This window comes from Athene cunicularia (assembly GCF_003259725.1).
Source record: "Athene cunicularia isolate RWA chromosome 1 unlocalized genomic scaffold, athCun1 chr1_part2, whole genome shotgun sequence".
Taxonomy (NCBI): domain Eukaryota; kingdom Metazoa; phylum Chordata; class Aves; order Strigiformes; family Strigidae; genus Athene; species Athene cunicularia.
In genome coordinates, this window is record NW_020799092.1 from 53,063,183 (window position 1) to 53,075,343 (window position 12,161).

The window sequence follows — 12,161 nt, forward strand, 5'->3', positions numbered from 1 at the left end:
AAAAATAAATTCAGAAATCCATATGAGTACAGGCCCAAACATAAAATATACTTTCCTCTGATGTTGTCTGTTTAATAATTACTTTAATAATGTAATTAAAAGACAGGAATTCAACTAATTGTGCATGCATGACATTCACATGATACAATACGTTCTGTTAGAAACAGAAACCACACATGATCAACTGTAAGAGCTCTAGATGAAAATAAAAGCAAGCCAAACAGGTCCCCCATAGAGGGCAGAAATAAGCACTGAAGTTACACAAGATGAGGAGCCATATGTGGAGGCTCAGCCAGAAAGCTGCATAGAGAGGTTCCTAACATAACTATATTATTGGTGCAATCTTTAAGCTTTACAATTATAGGATCCAGGAGATTAAATATACAGTATTATGGGATTCAACAGAGATAAGAAATAGTCAACATATGCTATTCACAGGCCTCATAGATCAAATTCTACTGTGCTTCTATAAGTCTAATAATTACGACCTTGCATAAAGTTTCACAGTAACTAAGGGAATTAAACAGAAGGCTCTTAATAATGTTGAGCACATCTGAATAACGTAACCAGGTTAGGTGCCTAATTCAGAAACAGGCATAAGCTTTAATTCAAAGACATACTCAAAGTCAAATCCCTACACAAATACATATCTGCAGAAACTGTTGCTTGCCATGTCCAGTAAAATATGCCACGACTGCTGTGACAGGTCTATGTTATATATTGTGGTAGCCTCCAAAAGCCCAAACAGCTGAAGCACTTTCAGTGTCGATGTTTAGCTGACGAGCAACAGTGTATTGAGAGGTTTGGTTACTAGGGCAGTGACAAGCCTTCATAATGGTGATTTCTCAGTAGAAACCGACAAGGAATGACTGGCTTTGTAACTGAGTTTAGGAAATTAGATGGATGATGAGGTTTCCATAATTGTGGCCCCACTGTGGATATTAAACAATTTCAAAAATCTAAGTTTAAATTTGTACTAAAGCAAAGAATGCAAATCACTATGTAAAAACCACTGTTTATACAACACAAACATGCCTAAAATACAATGTAATATACTACATTACAGTTCAAGAATTTATTTATGCCAATAAATATATATGGGAATGCAATTAATGTCAACAAAAGCCTATTCACTAATACATATTCAGTGTGAGATCTCAACAAAATTATTGCTACTATTTCCATATTTCTTAACTCAGCTGCACTGAGAAGAAAAATCCTACCATTTAAATAACATTATTGCTTAAAGGATCACAGGTCTCTACCCTTCATTTTCTTATGAAATAATCAGAATACTGAATCTACACCAAAAAAAATGTACATAATATGAAGCTTTCATCTATCAAGTTACTATTTAACACCCTATAGGAACCTAAAAAAAAAAAAAAAAAAAAAAAAAAAAAAAAAAAAAAAAAAGAAAAACTAAAATGATGAGAAAAGCAGAGGATTTTGAAAAGATGTTTAAAATTCCCTAACATAAAACAGCCAGGGAACTATAAAGCAGAAAGCTAGGGTGGCCAGCCAACATGCAGGTTATACTCCATGGTACAAGGAAAATATAATGCTGAAGAAATCACTCTAAAACTCTTCATAATTAATTTCTGCATTTATTAATTTTGCTTGATATCTGAACTCTACATCACCTGTACAGTTAGAAGTTTACATTTCTAGACAGTTCCAATAAAGGTAGACTTCCATCAATACAACATTACATGGCTAGAAAACAATAGAAGAAAAACTCAACCAGAAATAAATCTCCTTGGAACATGTTGCTCCTTTTGGGGTAGCTGGTCATTAATATTTTAAAGATCTTTGCATTCAAGGATTTTACAGCAAAAAGTCAAATTGATACAATTTTTACACAGAAGAGGAATAAAATATTACTGAATACACAGATATTCCCTAAAGCACAGAAGGAGATATAGGTATGAACCGCATTCTAAAATAGTGTCAGGAAAAGATGAACAGATATCACACAGAAACACAAAAATAATTACATTAGATCAGAAAAGCCTGGTCCTTAAGACAGTCTTTACATTATAATTAGTTTCATGCAACAGAGGTAAAGAAATGCAGGCAGAATAATCTTAGTCTACTATGGAGGAAGAAATGTTAGAACAAGTAAAGCATAACTGCTGAAGCTACTCTTTCTGCTCAAAAAGGTTGAGAACTTTCAGCAAGTTCTTGCAAGACATCCAGGCAATTTGAGGGAAAAATACCACATTCTCACAGTGACGGTATGATGAGCACCTATAAAAGGATTTTCAGAGTTTTGCTGTGAATAAATTAAATAACACATCTTATGGTTTGACTCATAAGGCTATCATCTTGTCTCACTCATTAAATAGGTGAAGCTGAAAAAAGTGATTGGAGTTCTTAATTTTTTTCTGAAAATAAGATATTTATGTTTCCAGGTTCTTTCCAAAAGAGAGAAATATAAGAGAGTAATAACTACACAAGGGCCCAATATCACAGTAGGAGAAGAGTATGCCACTGTCCTTTTTTTAACCTCATGAAATCTGAATAAAATATAACATGAACCTATCTGAGAAAAGACAGTGAGCTTTCCATATCAATTGACTCAAAGGCCTATTAAAATTAAGTTGCTCTTAGTCAGCTGTCACTATCCATATTGTACAGGTGAAGAAATTGAAGCACACTATTATTTGACTATGGAGCTTCACAATGACATTAAGGAAAAAAGGAAAACCAATACTCAGAACTTGCTGACCCCAAGCCCTACTCCTCCAGAGCATTCTGCCCATCTCATCTTGCCACACAGAAAAGTCAAAGACCTTTACTGTATATTAAAATGCATTTTTAAATTATGCACCTAGGAAAAGAAGTCTGATAATATCTACAATATTTAGTACAAAGTAAGTGATTGTTGTTACCTTCAGTGAGCACTATAAGAATCATAGGCTGCATAAAGAAAATAGAAGAATGTAATGTTCAGAACAAATTCCTGGTCTCTTGTTAATGTACAGCATTATTAGTCATAACCATATATAACAATTTTGGAAGGCAGTTATACTAATAAAATCAAAATAATGTCTGCAATGTATAATTGAAACAGGGAAAAAAGCCTTTTTGTATCACATGAATAACACAGCAATCCCTTTTAAAAAGTTCACAGTAGATTTTTTAAAACCATCCTTCTTTTTTCTCAGTAATAGAAAGATTTTTCTCTATGTATTACCTACTTAATAGTATGTACTGTGGAGAATTTTGTAAGTTTGTGAAAACCCACTACACAATTCCTCTGAAATCGTCTCCCTTGGATTCCATGTTGTCTATTTAAATTCAACATCACACTGTGACCAAAACAATAGCTGCTTGCCAATTACACTAAAGTAACCTGACTGGAACCCATCATTATTTTAGGTCCACTTTTAAGGGAGGAATAATTCAATCATTTTATATTTTGCAGAGCTTTAAATCAATTTAAACATGTAATAAAAACAGTTTAAAAGGCATTCTTCCTTCAATTAGGAAGAAAAAAATCTTTATTTACAATATTTCTTACACTACCACTGACGTAACAGAACTGTGCAAACTTCAGCTAGTTAAAAAAGAAACTCACTTGTTTCATGCTTTGAACTGGAAGACACAAGCCTTAGTAAGGGAGCCATAAATACTGAAAAGTTATTGGTACTCTGCTACAAAAAATATTTTTTCTTCTGATAGGATGACGATGATGATAAAGCAGAGCTTGGTCCTCAACCCATATTCTTCTCACTGTGCAGTGACTATGAACACTTCCCTCCACTCACACAGCTTATAAAGCTATCTACTGATGACTGAAGAACCTACCTGTCGCACCAACTTAGCTTCTATGCCTGATGAATATCTCTTCTTAGGCATGCCAATGTCATTTTAAACAGATGATTCTCCCATCTTCACTTTCACATTTTTTCTGCCCCTTTTTCCATCACTATTATGACTATTATTCTCTTTCAAGAGACTATGGGTTATATTTCTTTCCTTGCTCGTTCTTCTCTATTCCCTCATCAGTTATCCAAAATATCTCTCTAGTACCTATAATTTTATTTCCATACACATTTCAGCAAGCATTGCCATTCAGCAACTCATCACTTCTATTAATAGGGTCTTAGTCCAGCCTTAAGCTATTCCGTTACCAATTATTTCTGTCTCAGTGACAATTTTTGAGCAACAACATTGTTATCAAACCACATGGCTTTGACGGTCTGGTGACTCCTTCTCTGCTGCCATTTCAGAATTTAATTTTATAACACTGTTCTGAAATTTCAGAAAACACCACATTTAGCCTACTTTGCTGTGCCTAATTCCTCCCCATCCAATCCCCAACAGATTGGCCACATATCCTTCAAATCCATTTTGTTAACCTCCTCCCTCAAAGGTGTCATCTTCTTTGCCTTCAAGTTTCTCTTTTCTTAATATCTACCTTCAGCCTACATGCAAAATGTCCAGCGATTCATTCTGAGAAGCATATGCATTTACATCCAACTCTACTTACTCACACCTACATGCAACCTGACACAGCTGGTGAGGCAGTTTATATCAGAAATGCAATTTGAGCTATATAAAGTGCAACAAGACAGAATAAATATATATATATTGCTTTTTAAAGCTCATTAACAATACATACTGTTTGTAGCGATGAGAGTATTTGTCCACTCTTGCACCCATCTTACATGAACATGTGAACATACGTGACAATTTCACTACTTCTGAACTACTAAAATACTGTATTATAAACTAGGTGCAGCTGATATGTAATGTCTGTGATCGCTGCGTAATATGAGAAAAATACAGTTTCATCTGATATAGTTGCTACTCCGCCTGTTATATCCAGTACTCATTCTCAGCCTATTAATTGGTTTATATTAATGGCTTTCTTGGTCATTTCTTCCAAATGCTATTCTGCAATGAAGATTCTTGATACTGTCAATTAAAAGTCCATGCTTGCATCTCTTCAACAACACGTCACACACCCAACCAGATTTAAAACAGAGAGAAACTGTCTTCTTAGTTTTCAAAATGAGCCCTATAGACATTGTATGCAAACATCAACTCATTCATCAATAAATGGTTCTGCTACTCTGTTACTTTACCATTTTACATAACAATTAGAGAGTATACTATTCTTCACTATCCTTCTATATATTGTTTGCTTGTCTGTTTTCAGACAAGAAATAGATCAAATGCAAAGACACTCAAAATATGAACATGCCATCTATCAAACATGCACAATCCCTTATTTATATGTAAAGATTTAAAGCTTGCTATATTGTGGGAATTATGCAGTTCAATTTTTATCATTAAGATAGTTATGTAACCCCATCTAAATGAAGTATAATTCAGACTGCTCAACATGATTGGCCATGTGCAGAAATAGCTAGATCAGAACTATCATACTTTTGCAGATACTGCTCAATCCATTACACAACCTGCAGAAAGTAGCCTGGAAAAAAGCAGAGATTACATTATCACACTGCCAGCACCCCAGCCATCTCAGCCACAGAGCTAAGGAGTTCCAGTTTGGTTTTCAGAAAGAAAGGGAAAAGGGTACACTGAAATGGAGAGCAAACTTCTGTAACAAAGCAAAATAAATAACTGTAAAATTTATAAATGAAAATGTAAAGGACATTTCCTGCAGCTGATAAAGACATACTGTTAAATTTCAAAGTGGCCTACTGTAGAATGTGAAATATGAGTATTAGATGACCAGACCATGGAAAATGCCCTTAACCAATCTATGAAATGGCTTTTCTCTCCAGATCATGAAGAAATATGTGCCAAAAGAGCTGTGCATCATGAAGTTGAATGAGAAAAAATTGGGACAAAGAATGAAAAAAATCCTAGAAAATAGACTAGTAGTTTCTTTTACCATAAACCTTCCTGAATATGCTTTAGGGAAATAGAGACAGCTACAACACAGGAGAACAAGGACAGGTGCAAGCTGCTCAGTGATCATTCAGCTGAACAATAACTCAGTGCCTTTAAGAAGCTATGAGCTTAACGTACAGCTGAAGTACATCAGCAAGGAGAGAAATCCAATCTCTTCAGTGATTATTTATGACAAAGTGCACCTAACTGAGGCCCAATTTGTTTGTGGAATTGCAGTCATTCCATTTCAACTAAACAACAAATGAATCTGCCTTGCAGAAGATTGGTAAAGGGTATAAAAGAAAACAAAGGAGAGAATAGATACAACACTTCATTTATACACCAATTTACAGTCTCACTTACAGAAATGATTGATAAAACAGTTTTTTGGAAGCAGAGAACTATCTGAAAGGGAAGGCCTCTGAATCACATCTAAAATTTTCCTTCTCTAGAGTGAGCACTTATTCCAGATTTATTAAAGTACACTCATTGGCTTAAAGTTCATACTTTGTCTCATTATTTTACTGTTTCCCAATGTACTCTACATGGTTAAATTGCAAGTTTTGTCAGACTCAGAAAACCAACATCATTATTGTTTTATATAAACACTCTAAGATTAGATTTTAAAAATGAAAAAAAGCCAGGGTGCAGTGCAGGTTGGCAGCTTCCCGTGGGCAGGGACACCGGGGGCAGTGAGGGCTCCCCAGGGCACAGCCTTGTAGCCAAGGCTCTTCCCATTGCGCCCAGAAAGCGAGCAGGGTAGTTGTGGGGCAGCTGGGTACAGCCACAGGCATCAGGCACCTCTGTGGGCAGGTGTTTTTCTAAATAATAATATTTAAATTTTATTACATATGATATTTGGAAGTACACTATTTGAAAAAAGCTCACATTATACATTGGATTTGTTGTGAAAACATTGAAAATGCATAACATCAGCTAACCACTTGGCTTGATTTATTCAAAATTAATCTTAAGAATGTTCACTGAAAATTAAAAACTGTGAAAAGGTATTTTGTTCACCAATTACATTTTTGGGTCAATTTCTGCTCCTTTTCTCATCCTTATCATCCACAGCAAGACTTTTCATTTCTTCAAGCCAAAGCTCACATGAACATTTCCCCAGTCACCAAAAACAATCACACATCAAATAGTAAACAAAAATATTCAGGGACAGACTGGACAACATTACCAGAGAGGCACTGCTGCAGTCTTGAAATTAGAGTAGGAAAAACCTGAAATTGTTCAGAAATAGTAATTAGCAAGTCCAGAAAAAACCCACAGTCCACAGAAGAGGGGTAGAGAAATAGTCACTGTTCATCTATTAAAAGCAAAGCTATAATTTCACATGTATCTAAAATGAATTCTCAAATCCCAGGTCTTAAAAACCACCAAAAATGGCAAAGCAGAAGTATACACAAGATCTTCTAAGGAAGTACCAAAAAAATATTCCTTAAAAAAAATACTGAAAATACAATTCAATATATATTTCCAAGCAAAAGAGGCAACAATTGTGGCAAACATTCAAACAGAAGGCAAAAGGTCAAGAACTGAGAACTAGACAATTTAGAGAATCTGTATTTGAAATGGAATAAATTACCACCTACTGAAGAGCAGTGCAGAATGATTTACAAAAATATATTAAAAAACCCCAGTACATAGGCTCTGCTTGTCCAAAAGCTGAACATGAACCTCTGTCAAGCCTAAAAGATGGTTTTACTCTCCTGCTCAATGAAAGCAAACATGGAAAGGAGGAAGGGGTTTCTTTCAACTTCTTAAATGCGTTATAGGAGAAGAGGTGTATGGAATGTTTATTGAGAACTTCCAAACTTTAGAAGACATAAAATAATAAATGAACTTTGGCAAAAGGGAATCTTCTGTGCTAATGATGCAACAATGAAAGTGGAAAGCTGTATGGAAAGAATGTAAATATTTAAATGAAGCCAAAGTAGGGACAGGACTACCAAGACTGACCTGAATATGAGAAATGTACATGTATGTTTGTACCTATTACCCCAATATCTCATTTTTAATATTATGATGCTTCTCAAGCTATCTGTTTTATATGCAATACAAATAAAATTAATATTACTAACACCACAAAATTCAAGGCAATGCAAAAGTAAGCAACAGTGGAACACCTTATGTCAGAAAAAGTGTGGTGGGTTGACTCTGGCTGGAGACCAGGTGCCCACCAAGCCACTTTATCACTCCCCTCCTCAGCTGGATGGGGGAGAGAAAATATAACGAAAGGCTCATGGGTGAAGGTAAGGACATGGAGAGATCATTCTCCAGTTACCATCACAGGCAAAACAGACTTGACATGGGAAAAATTAATTTAATTTATTACCAATCAAATCAGAGTAGGACAAAGAGAAAATAAAAACTAACTCCTAAAACACCTTCCTCCCATGCCTCCCTTCTTCCCGGGCTCAACTTCACCCCCAAATTTTCTATCTCCTTCCTGCTAGCAACACAGGGGGACAGGGAATGGGGGTTGTGGTCAGTTCATCACATGTTGCCTCTGCCGCTCCTTCCTCCTCAGGGGGAGGACTCCTCACACTCTTCTCTTGCTCCAGTGTGGGGTCCCTCCCACAGGGGACAGTCCTCCACGAACTGCTCCAGTGTGATTCCTTCCCATGGGCTGCGGTTCTTCACAAACTGCTCCAGCGTGGTTCCCTCCCAGGGGCGCAGTCCTTCAGGCACAGACTGCCCCAGCGTGGGTCCCCCACGGGGTCACAAGTCCTGCCAGCAAACCTGCTCCAGCGTGGGCTCCTCTCTCCACGGGGCCACAGGTGCTGCCAGGAGCCTGCTCCAGCGTGGGCTTCCCACGGGGTCACAGCCTCCTTCAGGCATCCGCCTGCTCTGGCGTGGGGTCCTCCCTGGGCTGCAGGTGGAGATCTGCCCCGCCATGGGCCTCCACGGGCTGCAGGGCACAGCTGCCTCACCGCGGGCTGCACCGCGGGCTGCAGGGGAACCTCTGCTCCAGAGCCTGGAGCAACAACTGCCCCTCCTTCTTCACTGACCTGGTGTCTGCAGAGCTGTTTCCCTCACATAGTCTTGCTCCTCTCCTTGGCTTCAGTTGCTCTTCTCAGGTTTTTCTTTCTTCCTCTTTCTTAAATACATTATCCTAGGGCGATACCACCATCTCTGATGGGCTCGGCCTTGGCCAGCACTGGGCCCATCCTGGAGCCGCCTGGCTTTGGCTCTGTCAGACACAGGGGAAGCTTCTAGCAGCTTCTCACTGAAGCCACCCCTGTAGCCCCCCTGTTACCAAAACCTTGCCAGGCAAACCCAATACGAAAGGTAAAGGAGCAAAGAACCTGAACATCAATTTAAGTAACACTATGAAAGATGGTTTAACTTAGTAATTCCTTGTTTCACCAATTATGCAAAAGCTTTTGACTGTGTTATTATGAAATATTGTGAGTAGTGATGTGTGAAATGGCATTTCCTAGACATACCATAGACTGATATGTTAGCTGTGGGGAAAATACCAACAGGTGTGACAGGACAGTTTAAACTGAGGAATATATTTGCCACAGATGTGTAGAATTCTCTTTGGTTTAAATAGATATGTCTACTTCATAATGTGAGACTCAGTGGAGGATTTTGGTCAAAGAATGAAACTTAAGAGTTGTCATATAATCAAATTAGAGTATATACGTTACATGAACACAGAAGAAACAAAACACTACCAAATAAACACTGGCAATAAAATAAAAACATTAGCAATTAACAATAAATATAGCCCCAGTTTAATTTTAACTATTTTGGATGTCATAAATACTAAGGAAAGGTTTAAGTTTGAATGCTGCAGACTGTCCCAAGCAGGAGGTCAGATGATGCTGTACGTACTCTTTACATGTTTCTGTAGAAAGTTCTGTGAAGTCTGCCGTCTCCAAGCACAAACTGGGAAACAATTTATTTTCACTGTTCCTCCGAGCAACTTCTAATTTGGTGATGGGTTTGAAAATCCACTCATGTGGTGGAGGCTTTCAGGATTTCATTCTATCACACACTACTGTAGATATCTCAGCATGTAAAGAGAATCTCTTTATGTTTATTGTTTATTTCTGATTACTGTAATCTCACTTTACAAAACTTACTCTAAAAGAGAATTGATACTTGCTGAGAAATATCAAGGAAAAGCGGTAGTTTTGGACGTTATCTTCTTTGACTTCAGGAAAGGTAAATAAAGCATTCTGAGACTTTGTGTTCACTGTATACATGATGTCTAGCTCAACAAAAGAAAATGAAGAGCCATTCTGAGTGGCATTAGTTACCATCCTACTACATCTTAGAAGCATGTAAGACTCTTAGCCAAGAAAATAATAAATCAGAAAAACATAAATATTGCCTTAGTAACTTGATAAAGATAGTAAGGCCTTGATAAAACCTTTCATATACTTCTAATAATGCAAGGTAAGCACTTTATCTGACTTTATATAGTTTTTGTTCTGCTACCTCCCCACCTATACTCTAACCAAATACATTACCTTTAACTTCATCAAGAAAATATCCCACACCTAATTTTTTTTTTTTTTATATTATGTATCATTAGTGCATGTATTTCAAAGGGATCAGAACGTCTGCCTCTTCTGGTGAATGCTGAAAATGTAGATGCTTAAAGAGGCTCCTATCAGAAATACCAGTTCTTTGAACATCTGCTAAAAACCGATTTCTGCATGTCCTCTTATATTGTCCCTTTCCTATTCCTTTCCCTTTACAACTTCTTTTCATCTTACATTGCCTCTAAATTAAGGATGGATTTTAAATTTTTTATATTAAGCATCACAGTTAAGTTGTTGGAGAGACAACTTTGGAAAATTTGGAAAATTGCTTTGGAAAATACAAGACACAAATATGTTTCCAACACTAACCCACCTGTATTTTTTATTAAACTACATAAATTTGACTAGTAATAATGCTTTTGAAAGTATGGGAGCAGTACAGGTATTTTGACAGCCATTTGAGGAACAAGCTAGTAAAGAATATGTCTAAAAAGGATAGGAATCAAAACAATAAATAAATTTACTCACTTTACTGGGTCGTATAGGGTTTATCCACTCTACATTTATATCAGAACAAGAGCTTATTTACTCTTGGTTTTGAGTGTAGGGTTCATCTGACATAGGCAACATTTTGCAGTATAGTGGTTCTGGTAAGTGTTATTTCAGTTTTCATTTTAAAAAACTATGGTAATTTCTTATTCATGTCTCAACTTTTCTGAAGGGAAAAAAACTCAGATTGAATGTGGTTTGGGATATGTTTGCCAAAATAGGTCAAAATCTAATGTCTGCTTAAAATAAAATTAGCTGATAACTTCTTTGTGAAGCTGCACATTTGGCATCTTTGGAAAAGTACATCATATACTCTTAAGGAAATTCAGCTGACTAACCTGGTAAACATATGCAGTGTTGCTTTGCATTTTTTCTAGCTCTAATGCTGTTTAACATAACATTGTTAAATTTCAATGTCATCATAATTTAAGTATGCAGTAGCAAGTATCTTCAAAATGACTTAACAACAATGAATTTGTTACTTCTCCATTGCAATTTCAATTAATTCCAAAACCTGCCCACTGAAACAGTTTTAAATATAGTTATGATCTGAGATTTCTACCGTAATTTAATTTCCGTGCTAGTCCATATAGAGCTTATTGTTTTTACATCAATATAGTGTTGGGTTATACCAGGAGAATATGTCTAAGGAAGTGGAGGTGGAGTCCCTACGTATTCGTAGTGTAGGTATGCCTTTTCAGGAACAACTTTGGCTTTACAACTCCCTTAAAAATCTAAAACTTGTTAATGAAGGCAAAATAAATAAGATCATGCCTATATCAATAACAGTAAGTGAATTTAACTATTAATATCCTGGATGTTTAAAAATACAATTTTGCATAGTACTGCATTCTCAACACATGCTTATAGGCACATGCACAGACTCCATGAACATATAAAATTTTAGCAAAATTACAGTTTTGTTGCTCTTTTTCCTGGTTTTGACCAGGATGGAGTTAATTTTCATTGGAGTATTTCATACCATGTGATGTCATTGCTGCTGTGGGGCATTTGGTAAGCCACTGCTGCATTTTACCTGTTTCCTTTTTGAACTCACTATTGTTACTCTTGTTCTCTTGTTATATTTATAAATTCTTACTTGTTATTCAACCAACAAATTCTCTTCTTTAGTCCCTCTCCTATCTTACCAGCAGGGGGAGAGGGAGGTGAAGGTCTGGCCAGGTGGCTCTGGCTGCTGGCTGACATCCAGCCTCTACACTACTGTTTTGC

The 12,161-nt window shown here is 36.6% G+C and overlaps 1 protein-coding gene across 4 annotated transcripts in view; it reads right to left on the reverse strand.

Moving 5' to 3' along the window:
• IMMP2L (inner mitochondrial membrane peptidase subunit 2) overlaps window positions 1-12,161 on the reverse strand; it is a 479,540-nt gene that overhangs the window by 331,302 nt on the left and 136,077 nt on the right. The window lies entirely within an intron of this gene.